Source organism: Misgurnus anguillicaudatus, chromosome 20, assembly GCF_027580225.2.
Source record: "Misgurnus anguillicaudatus chromosome 20, ASM2758022v2, whole genome shotgun sequence".
Classification (NCBI taxonomy): domain Eukaryota; kingdom Metazoa; phylum Chordata; class Actinopteri; order Cypriniformes; family Cobitidae; genus Misgurnus; species Misgurnus anguillicaudatus.
The window spans coordinates 32,391,508-32,402,222 of NC_073356.2; positions in this window are offsets into that span (position 1 = coordinate 32,391,508).

Sequence of the window (10,715 nt, forward strand, 5' to 3'; positions counted from 1 at the left end):
AAGCTATGATAGCATATCAGCACCCAACCCTTGACAGAGCTGACACATATCACGTTATTTTGTCATTGTTTTCCGTGTGTAGGTCCGGAAAGCTGTTTTCAACCATGGTAAATTCCGAAAGCTGTACCTTTTTCTTATAACGCGTTGTGTTTCTCGTTTCATGTGTTAAAGTACTGATCAATCTACAGGTTATTTAGTGCTCTAACACATCCTGAAATTGGACTTCTCTGAGTTTTTCAAAATAAAAGTAAATCAGGTTTAAATATCAGGAGTTCCTGTCAGGACAAAAGTAAAATGTAATATTACAAAGAAAATGTATATTATGTTAATTTAATTTTAATAATGTTCATACTGTTGAAAAAAAAATGATTCTCAACAATTTAAGTTTGTACTGTCAGGTTACTTTTGAAATATTAGATAAAACTGAAATTTAAAATGAAAATGTGATTTCATTATTTTTTGCAAAGATAAATGACAAAATATTTTTGCCGTTTCATATTAACAAGCGCATAGTCATGTATATTTACTAAAAAACAAGTGTAACAAAAAATCTATCTTGTTCTGTTGTGTTACTTTCGATCCACCTGTGTGTTACTTTTGTCCCAGTTGACAGGGTCGAAAGTAAGAATGCGCTACTTTTGATCAAAGTGAAATTATACTGATGTTGTTTTACATTTGTTCAAACTTCAACCTGGTATTGATAGACCACACTTGTGAGTTATTGACCACAGCAAAAATATATCTCTGTCTAAATAATTATCTTTTAAAATTAAATTTTCTTCTAAAATTGTACTTTCGCCCCTGCTCTCCTCTACTTACAAATCCTTTCTGCACACACATCACATGAGCTGTGACCACTGATCTATATAAATGACTGGATTGCGCATAGAACGCTTAACGTAACAGCGTGAGGTGAAGCCAGCACAGAGTTCGAGCGGCCATCTTGATATACCCAACCGGCAGACGGCGTCATTGACTTTCATTCAAAATCATCATCTAATTTCACCCGCTTTATAGCGTATCAGTCACACAAGATTAATTTTTAGGATATGTGTACAAATAATTGTTAATTCTGGTGTTATTATTTGCAATGTTTATGTTTTAATCGGGCAGGAAAATGGATTTATAAAAAAACTTTAAGGTGAGTGTGTCTGCTGCGTTCTGTTAATGACACGGGTATAAATAAAGTTTTTTTTTTAATTCAGCTACACGGTCAGTGTTATTTCTCTAAATAAGTGGAGGTAACTTGTAAGTTTAGATAACATAATTACAAAACCAGCAAATTATTGCATGCAAATACAATACAAAGCATGATTACTAATTTAGATTTCAGAATGAGCATGTTTGTCATTAATAATAAATATGCTGCCGTCTGTTTGCTGATCTGATACTGTAATGAAGATGAATGTATAATAACTGATTAAAAAGCAAAATGTACAACTTATATCAGTAAATAACTATGTTTGCGTTGTAATAATGTATAGGGTAACTTCAGATGTAAAAACGAAGACTAGTGAAGTGATGTTTTATCATTAAAATCTGATAACATCCATTGATTTAATAGAATGTTTGGGTATACCAACATGGCGGCGCGGTGGCTTCACAATTGTGACGTCATGCGCAATCCAGTCATTTATATAGATCAGTGGCTGTGACACACTGACACCAAATCATCAAATTAAAATTCAATACAGTACATTTAAACAACAACAACAACAGAATTTGTTTTCCAAAGCTCACCTTGAATTTCCGAGTGTCTGACGCAGACCCCGCTAGCTTAGCTTAGCACAAAGACTGGAAGTAAATGGCTCAGCTATCATACTGCTCCCAATAATGGACAAAATAACGCAAACATTTTCCTATAAATAAGTTGTGATTTGTATAGTCACACTGTGTACAAATAACAAGGTCATATGACACACAGACATCATTTTACCGTATACATACTGGGAACTGTTTACCTTTAGGCCCCCGAGACATTGTCGCGAGACTTGGAGCGTAGAGACGTTCCGTGGCTAGCTCACCTCGTTCCCAGATTAGCTACTTGCAAACACATTATACTGCATTACTATTTTGGTATAAAAAATCACCCACCAGTGTGGTCGGGATAGCCTTTTGAATTTAGTCACCAAACGGAAAATCTACCTGTATTTGGCGCTTGGCGGGTGTTAATTTCAGACCCTGATTAATTTATTTCTCAGTTTGTTTGCACATCGCGTTTATCACTACCTCTGTCTCACATGACAGTTTCTGTATAAACACAAGTGGCATCAGTTGACACGCACCGCAGAGCCTCATTTAAGTTGCATTTAAGCATGCGGTCATGCGCGTCGCGAATGTGGCGCCCTAAATTGCAACCCACCCCGGCGCCAAAAAATTTGGTATGGTGTTCCTGATTCACAACCTGTGGAGGTTTTTCATCGCCAAAAGGGAGTTTGGAAACTTACAGCAGAGCACAATTGACAACATGTTTGCTTGAGAAAACGCACACTAGCACTAAGGTAAAGGTAATTCTTTTATATTATAGAGACGACCCTGGTAGTGACAATTCTCTTAGACCAGTGATCTACAGTATTTTCGCGTCACGTTTGGTATCAGCTCGGCTTGCTTGCAACCCCAAACGAGGTGGTACGAAAAAAATTATTGGGTACTACGTCCTGCACCCAGTGGAAAAGTTCACAAAAGTAAGCTGACCCAAACCAAACCATGGAGAACTATGCAATGGAAAAGCGCCATAAACAACAAGTAAGCCGGTGGCCAAAAAGGGACAACCCAGGTTTAAAATTCTAAATACTTAAATTAGTAACCCTTTGGTGGCACATTAAAAACAAACAAACATTCAAATAGCATTTTTTATTAGAATTATTATTGCAGATCGAATATTCAACTATCCCTAGTAAAAGAACAACCCAGTAACTTAGTTTTTGGTAAACCATTCTCTGCAAGCATGTGGAAAAAATAGGTCATTGAAATTTGGCAAGCGTTGGGTTAAAAAAACTTAGCAGAATTTAGAGTGAACATTTAAAAGTTGCACTACCATCCACCTAAAGCATTTTAATACTTACAACCAAAGACGAGATAAATCCCGAGGAGCAGCGCTGCAGATCCCATGCTTGTTTATAGTCAACATGACAACAACAATGAATCAGAAATGTAACGTTAACTGTCCGAAAGTTGCAGTGTCCGACTGCCTGTTATACATATGTGGTAAACGGAAAAAAATATTCAGCCAACAAACGCATCACCAGCAGGCCCTGGGTGGGTAATCGTGAGAGCCGGGAGAATTCTGGGTGGGCCGCGGTCGAGGTTTTTTTTATTACATTTGTCTCGTTAGTGAGTCTATTTCCTCATAAATAACACCGCACACGTTCCGCAATCAGACAGGGCAGCGCGCAGCATCTGCAAGGGTTGTACCATGTGAGGGAGTTCTCCCCTCCCTTACTGTGGAGTTGGTTGTGTCCCTGGTCCATATCCCTTCTTTTCCAAAACTTTTCAATAGGCAGAGTATGGGTGGGAGGTAGACAGAGGCTAGGAGGAGCTGAAAAAAGCCTTGGAGGATGATGCTGCCAAATGTTTGAAGCTTAACGATTTATTTTCAAGAGCACAAACACAAGTGGCAACAAGAGAGATAGGCCTATGATTGGGATTAGCAACGTAATTATTCGGCTAATAACGTTGTAAACCTATTCACAAGCAAAATATACAATTTAATTATTAAAAGCCTTTTGTATATTACGCAATACATGGCGATTTATAGGCTTTACAAATATTATGTAATTTAATTTTAATAACAAAACTCTGTTACGGTTGGTATAAACCGGATAGTAGAAAATAAAAGGAGAACTCAAACGCAGACTCAATGTACAAAAATATAACTATTTATTTACAAAACAGAAACAAAACACCCACGATGGGGTAAAACAAGGAATAATCAACAATGTGATGAAACACAAATAAACTGGGAATATATGAACATGTCACAGGATACATGAACACAGAATCTACCACAACGCACGCACACCACACAGAAAACACAAGGGCCTTATATAGACAGCACATCAATGGGGAACAGGTGAACATAATTAATCACTTAAGACATGATTACATAAGGGAGTAGGGTAAAAGTGACAAGACACTGGGAACACGTGTTACACATACATGGTGTGAAACAACACGTGTTCCCACATAAAACAATGCTGCCCTGGTCCTGCCCTCTGGATAATAACCAAGGTCAGGCAAGACCATGACAGCCACAAAACACTGGGAACACGTGTCACACAGATATGATGTGAACACACGTGTTCCCACGTACACACACTGTTGCCCTGACCTTGCCCACAGAACATAGACCTGATCTACACTAAGGTCTGGCAAGATCACGACAGCAACAAGACACCGGGAACATGTGGCAGCCACACACAGAATGTGATCCCACATGTCCCCACACGGAACATGATACTGCCACGGTCCTGTCAGATGCACTCAGACCTACATCTCGCACGGATGTCTGACAGGACCATGACAGTACCCCCCACTTAAAAGACGGATACAAGACGTCACAAACAAAAACAAACAAAAACATTAAACACGAGGAACGAAAGACTGCACAACAGAAGACAACCACGACAACATTACAACAAACAACAAAGGTAAACAGACATACGTGACAAACGGGTTGGGGTGATGTAACAAAAACAATATATGATGAAGGGGTGGTGGGGCAAAAACAGGGGAAACAAACTGTCCATGGGGAACCTGAGTCTTAAAGTCCTGCGGCTGAGAAGCCGACTGGTGACTTGTCCCCGGCTGCGCCGGCGGGTGACGTGTCTCCGGCTGCGCCGGCGGGTGACGTGTCTCCGGCTGCGCCGGCGGGTGACGTGTCTCCGGCTGCGCCGGCGGGTGACGTGTCTCCGGCTGCGCCGGCGGGTGACGTGTCTCCGGCTGCGCCGGCGGGTGACGTGTCTCCGGCTGCGCCGGCGGGTGACGTGTCTCCGGCTGCGCCGGCGGGTGACGTGTCTCCGGCTGCGCCGGCGGGTGACGTGTCTCCGGCTGCGCCGGCGGGTGACGTGTCCCCGGCTGTGCCGGCTGCGAGACTCTCCTTGTTCTCCTCCTCCTTCGTCCGGATACAGGGAGATCAGGTTAGCGACTGGTCGCGGGAGTAGTCCCCAGCGTCGAGGAAACGAGAGTCGACCCTCCCATCCTGACAGCCCCGGTCCCAATACCCCTCGGGCTGGACGGAGCTGCGCGGGCTCCGGCAGGCTCCGCTGATCTCTCTGGTCGTTGCCGAAGCGCGAGACAGTCCACCAACTCCCAGTAGGGCAGCCCCAACAAACTCCCTCTCTCCTGCACTGGTGGAGGATCCCTCATGCCAGCCACCAGGTAGGCGCTGGCCAGAAACTCCGGGTAACTCCCCCTACTCTTCTCCACCGCCAAAGCATAGTCTCTGAGGGGGAGTTCCCTCTGTGGTGGGAAGGGGCTACCCCCGGAGAGCGTCTGGTCCGAAATGGAGGACCACCATTCCGGGTCTGATGCACATTGCATCCTCGGGTCCGCTGAGTTCAGTTCTGGTGCGTGCGTTCTGTTACGGTTGGTATAAACCGGATAGTAGAAAATAAAAGGAGAACTCAAACGCAGACTCAATGTACAAAAATATAACTATTTATTTACAAAACAGAAACAAAACACCCACGATGGGGTAAAACAAGGAATAATCAACAATGTGATGAAACACAAATAAACTGGGAATATATGAACATGTCACAGGATACATGAACACAGAATCTACCACAACGCACGCACACCACACAGAAAACACAAGGGCCTTATATAGACAGCACATCAATGGGGAACAGGTGAACATAATTAATCACTTAAGACATGATTACATAAGGGAGTAGGGTAAAAGTGACAAGACACTGGGAACACGTGTTACACATACATGATGTGAAACAACACGTATTCCCACATAAAACAATGCTGCCCTGGTCCTGCCCTCTGGATAATAACCAAGGTCAGGCAAGACCATGACAGCCACAAAACACTGGGAACACGTGTCACACAGATATGATGTGAACACACGTGTTCCCACGTACACACACTGCTGCCCTGACCTTGCCCACAGAACATAGACCTGATCTACACTAAGGTCTGGCAAGATCACGACAGCAACAAGACACCGGGAACATGTGGCAGCCACACACAGAATGTGATCCCACATGTCCCCACACAGAACATGATACTGCCACGGTCCTGTCAGATGCACTCAGACCTACATCTCGCACGGATGTCTGACAGGACCATGACAAACTCAAGCTTGATCTGTAGTTATGCAGTTAAATTATTTTTTATTATTATTTTATTTTTATTATTAATTTTTTTTTTTTTGTAGTGAATAAGTGAATTATTATTTAATTTTTATTTAACCTTTACATCATTGGTTAAACCAATGGAAAAGGAATTTAACTGGCAGAAGTGGGGTGAATTGTGTGAAAATGATGTGAGCTGGCTGTATGTACTTGGCCTTGGTCCATCAGCAGAGTACATCTGGTTTGTATGGCCAAAGGATTTCGGAATAGCACCTGGACGGACATACAGATAACACATCCCACAAGAATACATGCAGGTACAACAACAATTGATAATTGACAAAACTCAGACCTCTCTAGAGTTGTAATGAGCCTTGTTCAAAACGCAAGGAGGTTTATGTGGAAATGCAAGCTAACACATTTTTAAACAGCATTGTGATGAAAACTGGCACCCCACACGAATGTGTTCACATGCTCTACACACTGTTCATTGATTGTGTTGCCAGACACAAAGATAACATCATCCTGAAATTCACTGATGACACCACAAATGTTGGATTCATTATTGGTGGTGACGAAATAACATGTGAGTGAACTGAAAAGGTGTGAATATTTTTTTCTCTTAACACAGACAAAAGGAGATCAGGAAGGAGAGAGGAACTCATTGTCCATCTGTACATCTTTCACAGGGTTGAGGTAGAGGGGGTAAGCTATTTAAATTCCCTTCTCACCATAACTTCATTTTATACTTTCATTCCACACTGCAGTTATTGATGCACATATGTGATTTTCGAAGACACTATTTTATAATGTATTATTTTGCACTACTGTATGTTGCACAGTTTGTTTATTTGCAGTTTATTTGTTTCTTTGTAATTGTTTATTTTAGTTGCATTTTATTCAGAATGGCATTCAGGTTAATAAGTAAATAATTTCATTGTACAGGGAACTATGTATTACAGTAAAGATGGAAAAACACAGAAATATATACATGGGAAATATATGGGAAAGAAAGGTGATTTCAATTTTGAGTGTGGCATGGTTGTTGGTGCCTGACGGGTCTGAGTATTTCACAATCTGCTCAGTTATTGGGATTTTCATGCACAACCATGTCTAGGGTTTACAAAGAATGGTGTGAAAAGGGAAAAACATCCAGTATGCGGCAGTCCTGTGAGCAAAAATGCCTTGTTGATGCTAGAGGTCAGAGGAGAATGGACTGACTGACTCAAGCTGATAGAAGAGCAACTTTGATTGAAATAACCAAAGTATGACAACCGAAGTATGCAGCAAAGCATTTGTGAAGCCACAACACGCATAACCTTGAGGCGAATGGGCTACAACAGCAGAAGACCCCACCGGGTACCACTCATCTCCACTACAAATAGGAAAAGGAGGCTACAATCTGCACAAGCTCACCAAAATTGGACAGTTGAAGACTGGAAAATGTTGCCTCGTCTGATGAGTCTCGATTTCTGTTGAGACATTCAAATGGTAGAGTCAGAATTTGGTGTAAACAGAATGAGAACATGGATCCATAATACCTTGTTACCACTGTGCAGGCTGTTGGTGGTGGTGTAATGGTGTGGGGGATGTTTTCTTGGCACACTTTAGGCCCCTTAGTGCCAATTGGGAATCATTTAAATGCCACGGCCTACCTGAGCATTGTTTCTGACCATGTCTATCCCTTTATGACCAACATGTTCTCATCCTCTGATGGCTACTTCCAGCAGGATAATGCACATGTCACAAAGCTCAAATCATTTCATATTGGTTTCTTGAATATGACAATATGTTCACTGTACTAAAATGGCCCCCACAGTCACCAGATCTCAACCCAATAGAGCATCTTTGGGATGTGGTGGAACGGGTGCTTCGTGCCCTGGATTTGCATCCCACAAATCTCCATCAACTGCAAGATGTTATCCTATCAATATGGGCCAAAATTTCTAAAGAATGCTTTCGGCACCTTGTTAAATCAATGCCACATAGAATTAAGGCAGTTCTGAAGGCGAAAGGGGGTCAAATATTAGTATGGTGTTCCTAATAATCCTTTAGGTAAGTGTATATAAATATAATATAAATATTCAAATGATGACTTTAATTTTTTAAAGAGAATTAAAACTCTGATTCTGAACAGTGGGCATGTACGCTTCTAAGCCAAGAGCCCCCCGGAGTGATGTAAGAAGGAACAACGTCTGAATAAAACTAGGAAATAAAGCAAAACAATGGAAAACAAAAATAGGAGTAATAGTCATTAGATGTCATGTTCATTATTAACAGCAATAATCTGACATTAATTCAATCTCAAACGGATTAACAGACTCCAAGATGTATGTGACATAATTTACTAAGTTGTTGAACCAACATAATCTGCATCAAGTTACTATTTGTGTCACGACCAGCTAGGTTCTCCAAAAATGCAAATGTTTGTAGTGTTTGATTACATAAATTGTTTTGTTATTGATGAGGAGGATGTTTTAAGCTATGACACTTTCAGGATGTATTAATGAAGGGTTTTTCGAGCATTAACTGCCTTTATAAGGTCATGCAATAGCATCTCAATGGGATTAAAGTCAGGACATTGACTAGGCCACTTCCAAGTTTATTAATTTTTTCTTCAGCCATTCAGAGGTGGATTTGCTGGTGTGTTTTGGATCATTGTCCTGCTGCAGAACACAGATTTGCTTTAGCTTGAGGTCAAGAACAGATGGCCAGACATTGACCTTTAGGAGGTCTTGGTAGACAGCAGATTTTAATTTCAGGTTCAATTTATCACAGCAAGTCTTCCAGGTCCTGAAGCAGCAAAACAGCCTCAGACCATCACACTACCACCACCATATTTTACTGTTGGTATGTTCTTTTTCTGAAATGCTGTGTTACTTTTATGCCAGACGTAACGGGACACACACCTTCCAAAAACTTCAACTTTTGTCTTGTCAGTCCACAGAGTATTTTCCCAAACGTCTTGTGGATCTTTAAGATGTTTTCTGGCAAAACTGATACTTTATTTTTGCTCAGCAGTGGTTTTTGGCATTTTTTTAAAAATAGCTCTTACTGTGATTTGAGTCTCAAAGCTTAAGCACTTAAGCACTTTGTGGGTTTGGATTTTGTTTTTCTTTTATAATAAAACCTTTATTTAAAAACCAGGAAGAGGGCAACACTTTCACACCACTGTATAAGCAGCTGTGCCCGGTTGCATGAAACTCCTTAAGTGAGGGTTTCCCTGAGGGAGAAAAAACCCCTAAGGTAAGGGATTTATTTAAGAGCGTTGCAACAAAGGTCTTAACTGTCACCCTTACCTAAGTGTTTATACTAAGTATTTTACGGCAGTCTCTGCCAAAACACGGCAGCGGAGACGTGGTTGCTGTAGTTACAAAATCTCACAGCGGTAACAAATCAACGCACGCAGCTCAACAGACGGCGGATTTGTGTACAATGAAACATCGCAAATAACAGACTGTAAAGTGCTGCGTGTATAAAACCTTAAAGTAATTCAAACTGGAAACACTTTAGATTGACGGACGATCAAACCGCTATTCTCCTAATAAATACGCATCACTTTTCTCTAGGGATTATTTCGATCGTTAGAAATGCGCGTTGGTACTTCATTTTCATAAATAACCATACAATCAGCCATCGCGTGTGACGTTAAGGGACCTGTGCCCGGTTGCATGAAACTCCTTAGTTGAGGGTTTCCCTGAGGGAGAAAAAATCCCTGAGGTAAGGTATTTATTTAAGAGCGTTGCAACAAAGGTCTTAACTGTCACCCTTACCTAAGTGTTTATACTAAGTATTTTACGGTAGTCTCTGCCAAAACACGGCAGCGGAGATGCGGTTGCTATGGTTACAAAATCTCACAGCGGTAACAAATCAACGCACGCAGCTCAACAGACGGCGGATTTGTGTACAATGAAACATCGCAAATAACAGACTGTAAAGTGCCGCGTGTATAAAACCTCAAAGTAATTCAAACTGGAAACACTTTAGATTGACGGACGATCAAACCGCTATTCTTCTAATAAATGCGCATCTTTTTCTCTAGGGATTATTTCGATCGTTAGAAATGCGCGTTGGTACTTCATTTTCTTAAATAACCATAAAATCAGCCATCGCGTGTGACGTTAAGGGACCTGTTATAGTCCCTTAAGTTTTTAAGGGAAAATGTGACTTAAGGACTTTGTTGCAACGCATAGCAGAACTTAAGGTAATACTTTAGCATTTAAGGGTAAATACTTATTGACAGCCTTAAGGTTCACTTAAGGGTTTTTCTTGCAACCCATTTTTTATTAAGGGCACCCTTAACCTTATATTTAAGGGATTTCTTAGCTTAAGGACTTTCATGCAACCGGGCACTGTTATAGTCCCTTAAGTTTTTAAGGGAAAATTGGACTTAAGGACTTTGTTGCAACG